We start from the raw sequence: 13,300 nt of genomic DNA, 5'->3' as shown, positions 1-13,300 counted from the left end.
TCAATTCGATTTGTAACTCTCACCAAATTTTCTCTCATGTCTAAGTGTAACTCTCTCTCCCCTTAATTCGAATTGTAACTCCTTAAGACATGTGTACGTCTCTCTCTATTCTTGGGATGCGTTACACTTCTCCTCAAGTAACTCCTCCCTTATGAAATTCAATTCTCCTATTATTGGCTCAACGCATGAATTCATTTCGTAACTCTTCTCTTTTCTCATCTATTTAAGAAAGCACAAGCGATAGTTGAGAGTAACATGTTCATTGTGAAGAAGGAGAGCTAGCGTTGAGTGTGTGTAAGAGAAGTGTGAGAGCAAGTGAAGAGTAAGAGCAAGGGAAGAGTTGGAGCAAGTGAATGACAATATATGACCAAGAGGAAGAGAACTTCAAGCAAAGAGCAAGAGCACTTCAACTACAAGTTGATCAAACATTGGTGACTTTATTCATTCTCCTTCACATTCTCTCTCTATACTCTACTGAACAATTGAATAAATCTAATAAAACTAGAATAATTTAGGTTTCATTCTCCTTCACATTCTCTCTCTCTATACTCTACTGAACAATTGAATAAATCTAATAAAACTATAATAATTTAGGTTTTCCCCTTGTGGGTTTTGCCCTAGTCATTGCACCTAACTCTCAGTGTATCATATTTGTGCTTGGCTGTCTTCATATGATCCTTAAGTTTATGTTCTATCTGCAATTGTTGATCTGAAAAGTAGTGAATAAGAAATCTGCATTCTAAGTAATTGTAACAACATATAACATTCAATTTTTTGCAAAGTACATTAGTTTTATGCAAAGTACATTCAACTTTCCGTTAAGTTCATTTAGTTCCATTTAGTTTTATGCAAAGTACGTTAAATTTTATGCAAGTACATTCAATTTTCTGCAAAGAATTTTTAAATTTCTGCATAGATTTTTCAGATTTTAACACTCTTCTGAGAGTTAGTGAATCCAAATTGCCTTAGTCCCTTTATTAACAACTCCATAGTATTCCACTTCTATAGTTGACAGAGAGAGTACACATTGTTTCTTACAGAACCAAATCATGGTTCTAGTACTGAAGCGAAACACATAGTGAGAAGTAGATTTATTGCCATTGTTGTTTCCTGCCTATTCAGAGTCATTGAAGCTGACCATTGAACCCAAAATTCGATGGTATTTGATACCAAAATGAGAGGTACCTTTGATGTAATGTACAATTAGCTTTACCACTTTCCAGTGGTTTTCTCACGGATCCTGCATAAACCGGGAAACCACACTAATAGTAAAGGAAATATCGGTCAATTGTGAGTTAGATGAATAAGGCTATCGACCAATTGTTGATAAAGCATAACATTGAATTTTGGAGAGGGACGCTCTTCAGTCAACTTGGTACGCAAGTAAAAGGGTCTAGCACATGGCTTAGAATCATCCATCTAAAACTATTTCAACAAGTCTAATACATATTTAGATCGAGAGAGAACAAGATCGTCAAGCAAAGAAAAGAATTGAAGACCAAAAAAGTAATGCAAAAGACCAAGATCAATCATCTCAAAGGTGTTGACAAGTCAACTCTTCAATCTAAGAATTATATCTATACTGGTGCCATTTATGATTAAATCATCCACATAGATAGCAAAATTGAAAGTATCACCATTAATGTGTATCACATAAAGACTATGGTTAGATTCATAGTGTTTGAACCTAGGATTGAAAAGCAACTTATCAATCTTGTCACACCAAGTGTTGAAGGCTTGCTTCAAACCATACATTGACTTTTACAGTGGGCAAACAAGATTGGAATCTGTAACAAAAGCAAGGGGTTTCTCCATGTATATTTGTTTAGATAAGTCACCATGAAGGAAGGCACTCTTAACATTCATTTGAGGAATTTTCCATCTTCACAACAAGGGGCAAAGGTTTAAGTGTAATCGATGCCCTTTCACCATGAGAATTTGTATTTAGATAGGTCTTATGATGCTCAACACACCTTTAGAAGTGAATTTGTGCTTATATACACCCCAATACTTCATTACGTTCTTTCCTTGTGGTCGAGGGACTATGTCCCAAGTGTGATCCTTTAAAAGAGAATCTATCTCAGCATGCATACCCTGTTCACATTTAGGTTGTCCTTGTGCATTATCATAGGATTCTAGATCACAAGTTTCGTGAAGATGAGACATCAATGCAATTTTGGCATGCTAATTCTGACTATGAGTCTATCGACCTGAAGAAATATCACTAACATATGATCCAACAACTTCTATGGTTTTAGCAGGTCACTAAGGCAAACACAGCGTCGGGGAATGGATATGTGCTTCAAAAAGTCGGTTGGGAGAGGTTGCAGTTTTACTCGAAAATGATTGATGATTGATTGACATAGAAACAATAGTTGACAAAACAATTGAAATACTGGAAAAGGGAACAATTGGTCCATTTTCTTCAACAATATTAAAAGGATGATTGTTTAAAATTCTAAAAGAAGTCAACAAATTAGTGCTAAAAGACTTCTCATCAAATATTACATTTCTCTTGATAAAAATTTGTTATTTGATAAGGTCAAAAAGTTGATAGGATTTTGACTCTTCAAAGTAGCCCATTATGATGCAAGCATGACTCTTTACATCCAATTTCTTTCAACAATCGCCATAAATATGCACCCAAGCAAATGATTTGAAAACTCTGAGGTGACCAATTGAGGGCTTCATACCACACCAACGTTCGGCTAGAGTCACAGAACTAACAACTTTAGTCAGAACAAGATTTAGGAGATACTTGGCACGATAGAAAACATCAACACAAAAATTTGGAGGTAAATATTTTGTCTGTAAGAGAAAATTGATCCTTTTTTACTAAGGTTTGATTATTACATTCTGCCATGCCATTCTGCTGAGGAGTATGGGGAATCAAACTCTTCTAAGAGATACTTGATTTTACAAGTTATTCTTCAAACTGTCGATTCACATATTCTCCTCCATTATTAGATTGCAAAAATTTATTAGGTTGACCTCATTGCTTTTCAACCAATTCCTTAAATTCATTGAATCATTCAAAGACATCACTCTTATTTTTCAAGAAATAGACCCAAGTAAATCTTGAAAAATCATCAAGAAAGTTCAAATATACTTTTCACCTTCCAATGAAGGCTTATTAATGCAACAAAAGTTACTGTGAATCAACTCCACTGGTATTTTCACAAGTGATGCTTTCCCAGAGTCAAAGAGTGCCTGATGATGCTTTCCTCGAACACATCCCTTGTAGATTGCACTAGGTGAAAGGATCTTTAGTAGACTAACAACCATGATCTATGTTTCCATAATCTTCGAACTTTGAATGTTCGAGTCGTTCTGCTAGAGTTTTCTCCAATCTTCGGTTTTATGCAATGACAAAAATTGATTTAGCATTTTATTGGGACAAGTAATGAAACTTATACAATCCATCCTTTGAGTTGAGAATCCCTTCAGTGTAACCGACTTATCTTTCTTCAAGTATTTAACAATGAATTGATCTGGCCAAAATTCAACAATTTTACTAGTTTGTGTTAGTTGATAAACCATCAATAGATTTGTGCTTAGACTAGGCACATGATAAACATGCAAGATTCTACCATGTCAACATGATACATCATCGTGACCAACAATGTCAAGAGAAAAATCATTTTCTAAGGAAATATTTTGCTCAACGACCTTATCCAAGGAGGAAAACAAAGAAACATCCTTCCCCGTGTGATGAGTGTAACCAAATTTGACAACCAATTCATTTTGTGTTGTGGGAGCATGCAATGCTTGAGTTTTGACTGAAAAGGTGAAATTGTCAATAAACCAAACGAGTGATTTCTTGGTTGACACATTTATTTCAAGCATCTTTATATTTTGCTCCAACTCGCTACTCTTGTTCCAACAAGTTTTCTCGACATGTTGTGTCTTCCCATATTAATGGCATTGCATGCTCTTTCAATTCTTCTTGGTTGATTCAGACCCATCACACTTTCCTTTAGCTTTTTGGTCGAGACACTCTTGCTAATTTATACTCTCCTTCCGCATCGACTTACCCCTCCCTTTGAGCAAGTGAGTGTGGTGTTTACTAAAAAAATTCACTTCATCAAGCAATATTTATTGGTCCTTGATTAATAAATCACAAAAGGTATTGAAGGTGTAATCCTTACCATCTTCTTTATGCTATCTCCATTTGGTGCAAAATGAGGAATATAACACATCATAAAGCATTCTCGGATTCATCCGGATTAGTTCAATGAGCTATCAATCTTTCTTTGAATATTTCTTCTTGTAGTTGCCCAAATTCAACTGTAGCTCTTTAACACGAGCTAGATAGTCCTCAATCCTTTCAAATGAATGGGGATCAAGAGATATCAATTCTTTCTTTAACTGCATGACTTGACTTTCGTCAACATTGTCAAACAATGATCTCAACTTCTTCTAGACCTCATGAAGACAATCGATCTTGCTTATTTGAAAATGAATTTCCTGGAACAATATAGGTTGCAATGGCCCATACGATCTCATCTTTCTTTTCGTCAATGACAAACTTCATATGGTCATCATTTGGATCAAGAATGGTGGTCTTCTACCAGAGCCCTTTGGTCTTTAGTAGGGTTTTCATATCTAGTGCCTAAACAACATAATTTTTTCCATTCAAAATGATAAGATCAATCTTGGAAGCCATCTTCAAATTTCTGATAGATCTGATATGTTCAAAACATAAGGTTCTAGTCAACAAATCAATTAGCCCAAAGTCAATCATTGTAAGATCCAACTCAACATGATTTGATGACAACATGGCTAGGTCAAAACCAATAGCTCTGATACCGTGTTGAGGATTTAACCTGAGAATAGAGAATATATAATAGAATCTAAAAGACAAAGTAACAGAAGAAAAGCAATACTCCATGTTCATGGGTGGTGTCTAAAGACACCGTTATAACACTTATGCACATTACATTGTGATGAAAACATCACAATGCATGAAAATACAACAATGGTTCACGATTTTGATTATTCACTTAATACATTTTTGGCCCACAGGGTCTTTTATTTATAGTGCTTAAATTTAACCAACTTCCTTGAATTGTGGAAGATTTGGTCGACAAACGAGCATCTCTGTTCTAAATGTTTCCTGAAATCTGCAATGTTTTGTTGGCTAGTTGACTGTTCTAATCAACTCATTTCTCGTTGGCTAGTTAATTGCTCAAGTTGACCTGAATGTCAAGTCGATTCCTCCAACCACAAAGTTGTTGAAGGAAGTGTAACTAGGTTCGGTCTTCATAAATGAACTTTTGATATTTGTACTTATTCAAGAAAAGAATTATTATTTTATAATTTATGTCAATGAGTTTCTTGCTCATTGAAGTAGGTCTAGCACATGTCAAAGTGCTATAGGTGAGTCAAATAGTCAAGAGAAAATATTGAAGGCCTTAAGGGCATGTTACACAATGTATAAATATATATTAAAGTCAAAGGGAAACCTCCAAGAAAAGTCAAGTCTACTCCTATGTAATGACACCTTCAAGCATGCTACATCACCATGGAAAATATGAGAAGTCTTCTCAACAAATCAGCCACCAAACTGCCCTCCTAGTCGGCCTACAAACAACCCTCAAAGTTGGCCTACAAACAGTTAATTAAGTCGGCCTATATGTTGGCCTTAATGGAGGGACAATCCTCTATTTATAGAGGATGCCCACTCCAAATATAACGAAGAACTTAAGCTTTGAAATCCGCAAGCAAAAGAGGAGACAAGAAGGTCAAAGGAAGCCAAGGAAAAAGGTCTACTAAGGCAACGAAGAGAAGAGGAAGAACAATGAAGATTGAGGGATTGTTTCTAGGGTATACACAGTCACACGTGCGAAGGAATGAGGGACAGTCTGCGACTATATCAACAGTGAAATTACAATGGTATATTCTTTATTGTTTGGGCTAGTAACTAGGCCTACAAAGGCCTCCTACTCCAGCGTGGAAGGAAGACTCTCAAGCAAAGGAAAGGAGCATATGAACCTAGTGATCCTCCCATACGTGCAAGAAACTAGGGCAGCAGAACAACAACACTATCATACTATCATTTCTCATTAAGGATCTCGGTTGGTCAACGTGGATGTCTACATGTGTAAGGATAGAAGAGGAACACCTCACCTAGAAGACTCACTCAAGAAGGTCTATTTCTAGACAAGATTCATAAAAGAACAAAATGCCAGAAGGAGGAGGATGAAGTGTCAGAGAACAGTGTCGGAAGAAGTGACAAGGTATATGGTGCAGAATGAAGTAAAGACTTGACTTGTGCTTGGAGGATCTCTTAGTTAGGGGTCTAGGGTTTGGCATTGATCAATAGAAGCTTCAATAAGAGAAATTCACTAAAGGGTTTTCCTCTCAAGAGAAGAGAGGTTTTGGCCCTGGTAGAGAGCCAACATCTTGTGTTCTTGTTTTTATGTTTTTGTAGTAGTTTGATGAAGTACGCACATATGCACTAATAAGAAGAAGAAGAAGCATAAGCTAACAAGAAAAGTAAAAATACTCCACAAAATGTTATCAAGTAATGAAGAATCACACTACACTACTTTGCCCTAGATTCTTCAACATGGTATCAGAGGTAAGGTGACACATCAAGGAAAGGGCAACTCAAGAACACTCATCAAGGAGAAGCATCTACAAAGTTGAAGCATCAAGCCTAGAAGTCTCAATCACTTCAAGGACAAGAAGAGTATACAATCCATCATTCATTCAAGGAGGTCTACAAAGCTAGAAGAAGAGCCTTACAAAAAGGTACATACAAAGAAGAGCAGATTGAAGCAGGACCTACATCAAGCTACAAGCCTTCAAGCCTTCAAGGAGGAAGCAAATCCATTACATCTCAAAATCTATCAAGTAAGTACATGTCCCCTTCTGAATATACATAAATGTCTTTTTGCAAGGAAAACAATAAATTTGTAGGCACCAATAACTTTCTTGCTTGGAAGAAGAGGACTAATCTACTACTCAAGGAGAATGAACTCCTATAGCATGTCAAAGGGAATATCACTGTCCCTACTAAGGAACAGACTCAAGCCATAGCCAAGTACAATAAGGATGAGACAAGAGCTCAAATGATTATGATAGAATCAATCAAAGACTCTCTCATTTCTTATGTATCCAAGTTTGAGACATCAAAAGAAATTTATGATAAGCTAGAAGAGCTATTCTCGGTATCCACAACCGAAGAAGTAATATCTCTGAGGAATGAATTATACAACATGAAGATAACAAAGGAAGGAATAGCTTCCTACTTCATGAAAATCTTTGAAATGAGAGATCAACTTCAAGAGCTTAGGGAAGTCATGTTTGACAGAGAGATGACAACTATAGTACTCAATGCTCTACTTGAGGAGTGGGGAAACTTCACATATAGCATATATGCCAAGAAGGAGGAAACCACTCTCAGTGAAATGTGGTCTCTATGCAAAACAAAGGAAACCAGACTTAAGGCAAAGGAAGATGTGGGATCAAAGGAGCAAGCATTTGCTACCATGGCCAAAAGAAAGGGTTAATTTGGCAAGTTTGGTCCACGAAGAACAAACAACAAAGACATGTCCAAGATCCAATGCTTTGGATGCCAAGAATATGGACATTACAAAAGGAATTGTCTTAAGCTTAAAAAGGACAACAACAACAAAAGAAAGAGGGAAGAAGCTCACTTGACTCAAGGGGTGAAAGAAGAAGGAAAGAAACAAAAGAAGAAAGATCCTCCGAATCTCTACTATGACTAGGTCAAACTCTTTACTTCTAGCCTTCTTTCAAAGTTTGAGTAGGATAGGAGCATGTAGGAATAAATTAAATTGCATGGCTAGAAACATCCTCTAGAATCTAGCATCATGATAGAGTTCTAGATACTCATGAAGATGTAGCATTTATGATGAGAACAAAAATGCACGAGTAGAAATATCTTCTAGAATATAGGAGCTTGGTAGATATAGCTCAAGATATTCATATAAAAGGAGCATACCTAGTATAGAACCTCCTCCATGATAAAAGAAAAACTTGATCATGATTAAGTATCTTAGAAGACCTCCATGATCAAAAGAAAGGGAACATTTGCAAGGCAAGGATCTTTAAGGTCCTATGATGGAATCATCAAAAAAAGGTTCATGAACCAAGGAAAATGTCTCATTGGGAATCCCATTCATGGGATTCAAGAAAAGGATGATATGCGGGCAAGCTAAGATCAAGCATGAAGGGCCACAACAAAGGATGATCAAAGAAGAATAAAGATGAGGTATGTATGCATCAAAGTTTTAAGTCAATTTTTCATTTGTATATTATTGAGTCATGGGTATAGTTCTATAACATGATCAAGCATGAAAGAATCTCTTTCACCAAGAATATGCTCGAAGGCATGTACCACAATGTAATGAAGGTCAACAAAAGAATATGCTCACATAAGAAACATAAGATTGTTGACTAAGAAGCAAGAATAAATGTTGACAAGTCCAGAAAGCAAGCAATGAAGGAATGCTCTCACAAGAAGCATTAGATGGCTGACCTATCTATTAGAGAAGAAGCAAATGAAGAAAGAGATCAAGCATGTGAAAGAACACCATGATCATTGAGAATCACTACCTGACAAAATTCCTTGAAGCTATCTCCCGAAAGAAGGCAAGACAACTCTCATAAAGGAAGAAAGGACCCTTGACACCTATGAAAGCCTTGGAGATATAAAGGTACATATAACTAATTCTACTCTATTGAGGTGTCGTGATGAAGAAGCCATCCAACAAAAGAACTTAGAAAAGGCAATGTTGAAACAATATCAGGATGAAGTCATGATGGGCTACTAGGTCAAAACATGTAATCAAGCAAGTACAATGAAGCATCCATGAGAAGAGTATTACAAAGCATGGACAAGATGACAAAGGAGTAGCCAAGATGACAAGAAAAACCTGATAATCACTTTCCATGAAGCAATGACATGACAAACCAAGAAGGAAAGTGATTGATGGATGGTTCCCTACTTAGAAGAAGTTCGAACAAAGACTTCATGACATCAAGAAAGGAAGGAGATCAAGCAGCTGAAGGACCCACGAAGAAGAAGCTATTGATGAAGGAAAGAGTCCCCAGTTAAGAGGGAGATTTGACAAGTCCCTGATCAAGAGAGAGTTTTGAATCACCCTTGATTACAAAGGAGTGACAATTGTGTTTTCCATTTCATGGGTCATGCATTAGACCAGGACTAATAGTCATAAGTCTAGATGAAGGTCATGAATGGAAATGTAGACACAAGATAGACACAACATTCTTGTCTTCACTTGGGAAGAAAGAATGGGAGGATTAGGTAATCATCTGGTATTCGATACTTTTTGAGGATGTGTAGGGCATCCAAGACAAGAGTAGGCAAGAGGACCGATATTCTTTGAGGGTTGGGAACCCAAGATAAGAATAGTCCTAGAAGGTCATACTCGAAGAACACCCGGGTGGGTATGTACCTTGAGAGACAATGATGAAGGTGTCTATGAATCATTGGTTTCACCAGCATTGTAGATCATGGTCTCGTAAAGAGATGGAGCTGTTAGTCAAGGCCATCCAGTGTGACAATGCTAATGGATATGATGCTATAAAAAATGGATTGCTAATCCGGTTTCTCTTATGTGAATTCTTCAAAATTGATAATAGCCAAACACCTTGTAATGTTGTATGAATACCTCCCTAGTTAAGAGGGAGTGTTGAAGGAAGTGTAACTAGGTTCGGTCTTCATAAATGAACTTTTGATATTTGTACTTATTCAAGAAAAGAAGTATTATTTTATAATATATGTCAATGAGTTTCTTATTCATTGAAGTAGGTCTAGCACATGTCAAAGTGTTATAGGTGAGTCAAATAGTCAAGAGAAAATATTGAAGGCATTAAGGGCATGTTACACTATGTATAAATATATATTAAAATCAAAGGGAAACCTCCAAGCAAAGTCAAGTCTACTCCTATGTAATGGCACCTTCAAGAAGCTCCTTCAAGCATGCTACATCACCATGGAAAATATGAGAAGTTTGCTCAACAAATCAGCCACCAAATTACCCTCCTAGTCAGTCTACAAACAACCCTCAAAGTCGACCTACAAATAGTCAATTAAGTCGGCCTATATGTCGATCTTAATGGAGGGACATTCCTCTGTTTATAAAGGCTGTCCACTCCAAATATAACGAAGAACTTAAGCTCTGAAATCTGCAAGCAAAAGAGGAGACAAGAAGGTCAAAGGAATCTAATGAAAAAGGTCTACTAAGGCAGCGAAGAGAAGAGGAAGAACAACGAAGATTGAGGGATTGTTTCTAGGGTATACACAGTCACACATGCGAAGGAATGAGGGACAGTCCGCGGCTATATCAACAGTGAAATTACAATGGTATATTCTTTATTGTTTAGGCTAGTAACTAGGCCTACAAAGGTCTCCTACTCCAGTGTTGAAGGAAGACTCTCAAGCGAAGGAAAGAAGAGCATATGAACCTAGTGATCCTACCACACATGTGAGAAACTAAGGCAGCAGAACAACAACACTATCATATCTCATTAAGGATCTCGGTTGGTCAAACGTTGAAATCTACTTGTGCAAAGATAGAAGAGGAACACCTCACCTTGAAGACTCACTCAAGAAGGTTTATTTCTAGACAAGATTCATAAAAGAACGGAGTGTCGGAAGAAGGAGGATTAAGTGCCGAGGTATATGGTGCAGATTGAAGTAAAGAATTGACTTGTGCTTGGAGGATCTCTTAGTCAGGGGTCTAGCATTTGGCATTGATCAATAGAAGCTTCAATAAGAGAAATTCACTAATGGGTTTTCCTCTCAAGAGAAGAGAGGTTTTGGCCCTGGCAAGAGAGCCAACATCTTGTGTTCTTGTTTTTATGTTTTGGTAGCAGTTTGATGAAGTACATACATATGCACTAATAAGAAGAAGAAGAAGCATAAGCTAACAAGAAAAGTAAAAAGACTCCACAAACTGTTATCAAGTAACGAAGAATCACATCACACTACTTTGCCCTAGATTCTTCAACAAGAGTCGACGACCCTGCTAGTCGACCACTTGACCAATTGCCCACTAGTTAGTTACTCAACCAACCCGTGAACTACTCAATTGATTGCATAATTGATTGCTTCACTAGTCAACCACTTGATTGATTGTCAATGGTTAATCGATCCAACGATTGGTTGTTTTTTGTCAGTTGATGCTTCAATTGATTATCTTCAGAAGCTCTAGAGACATGATGGACTGACATAACCTTAGGTTCCAATAATCCAAAATCACGATCTATACAAAAGTTGTGATGTTGACTTGTGTTAACTGAGTCAAACTAGGACAACAAAAGTTTTACTTGAGACAATTTGGATCAACATGTTTGAGGGCTGATCTAATTCAAACTCACAATTTCCTAATTTTAAGTTCTATCATGGTTTAATTGCAATTAGAAGATGGCTTCCACTTAATGAGTTGCCATAAAGAGGATTCTAATAATCAAAAGCAAGTGGTGATAAAAATAATGTTGATATTTTTCTAAAGGATTTAAAAAATGAATTAGTTTGCCTTTTAAATAAAAGACAATATTGAAGACTTTTATCATAATTTTACTAAACCCTCTCAATCTTCCTTCACAAGTTTTCTATCAAGGTGAAGTAAAAAGTAAATTAAATTGACCAACTCTTCATATGATAAGGAGTGTATTAATGAGTCCCTAAAAATTGACAAGATAAATAAATATAAAACACTTATTAAAATAGAAAATTAATAATATATTAGTAGGAAACAAGAGAAGCTTTTAAACCCCTATGAATTAGATCCAGAAAATTGTTGAGACAAATACTGTCTCATAAAACTAAAGAAAACAATATAATAAAACTAAAAAAACAATATAATATCCCTAAAGAATTAGAACTTGTATCTTAAAAAGATTTATTCTAATTCATAAAGCTAAAAAGAACAATATGATATTTAAGAACTTAAAATTCATACCTTAAAAAACTTTATAAATTCCCATTCTTTCCGAGAGGAAGAAGTCAAATCTTTAAACAACATAGAGTTCGGAGTTGAGCGTTTCACAAATAGACTAACAGATATAATAACCCACAATCGATATCGAACGGATTTTGCAAGATAATAACACCGTGGGGACGAATTAAATTGGGTTTAATTTAAGGATATCGAACGGATTTAGCAAGATAATAACACCGTGGGGACGAATTAAATTGGGTTTAATTTAAGGTATAAGTTAATGGTGAGAAATGAAGCTAGTGGAAATATAATTAAATGGTATATAAAAGCAGATTAACCATTGTTCGCCATTATAATAAAGTAAACTTCTCGATAGTTGCCCTAGTCTCGATGTCAATTGTTGGCCACTATAAAATAAATCTCTTTGTGCTTGCCCTGATATTGATATTGTTGGTTGAACAGTGTGGAAAGTCGCAAAATAACTGGCCGCGAGAGTTGCACGACGGGAAGATAGAATAAACGAGGCAAAGCCGTTTGCGTCCAGCGCAATGTAAGGTAAGCAAGACAAGGTGTCTCGGGGGTGTTTTTATTTCCGGCTTTCTAATTTGATTTGCCCCTTTTAAGATGCGCCGAAGCTGAGGGTTCGTATTCAATAAATATTAAAGGGTAGGAAGTAGACCGATCCTTCAGATTTAATACCGTGCGTGATGTGTGACGTGGGAGTGCAGAGCACACCATATCTGTTCCTACCCTTGATTCCTTCATCCCTTTTGCTGGAAGAAACTCATGTAATCTGTTTTAACTTTGTTTCTGCCCATGCGGAGGTAGGAAGTTGTATAAAGATATTATATACTTTTTCCCTTACTCCCTGTAGATATAGACTGAATTGGTCTTAGTATTCGAGTTGTGAATCTGCTTCTACCTTCTTCGGTATAATTCCAGTCAAATTCCAGGGATTTGTGAATGGTTGCATGATGTGAACTCCAGTCTTAGTGGAGGAAAATAATATAACCTTGTTTTGGACTCTACGGTCTGTAGGTATCTTCTCCCCCCGGGAGCATAGGAACAAAGATATTGCAAAACTTCTGTTCTCCTCCTAATGTTTTTTTTGTTGTTGATGGTGATCATTTCGTGGGTTTCTTTTATTATGTGATAATTTTGCTCCATTCTACAGTTTCTTTTCTCAAACTCTGGTGTTTGACAATTTTTGTTTATGCTTTATAAGAGTTGTCGTCACTGGAAGGGTTGGAGAGACTTTTGTTTCTTTTTTCTTAGTTTAAAATTCTAACTAAATGTAAAAGCTCCAGAGTTGTCTGTCACTACAAGAACGGAGAAACTTTTGTTTCTTATTTCTTAGTTTA

The 13,300-nt window shown here is 36.4% G+C and overlaps 1 long non-coding RNA gene across 2 annotated transcripts in view; it reads left to right on the top strand.

Annotated features, from left to right (window-relative positions):
- The window catches only part of LOC149158785 (uncharacterized), a 202,627-nt gene extending 189,579 nt beyond the window's left edge, over positions 1–13,048 (top strand). Inside the window, exon 4 of one of the 2 annotated variants that reach the window (XR_016261721.1) lies at positions 12,402–13,048. This is a non-coding gene — a long non-coding RNA (uncharacterized LOC149158785). The remainder of the gene's footprint in view (positions 1–12,401) is intronic. The other variant, XR_016261719.1, reaches the window with a different exon arrangement.
- Positions 13,049–13,300: the final 252 nt, after the last annotated feature.

The sequence above is a fragment of the Pinus tabuliformis genome, chromosome 5_2 (genome assembly GCF_031772625.1).
Source record: "Pinus tabuliformis cultivar Carrire ecotype Pingquan chromosome 5_2, CPIR1, whole genome shotgun sequence".
NCBI classification, from domain to species: Eukaryota; Viridiplantae; Streptophyta; class Pinopsida; order Pinales; family Pinaceae; genus Pinus; species Pinus tabuliformis.
Note: the sequence above shows the minus strand (reverse complement) of the source record. Positions and strands in the feature narration are given on the sequence as shown.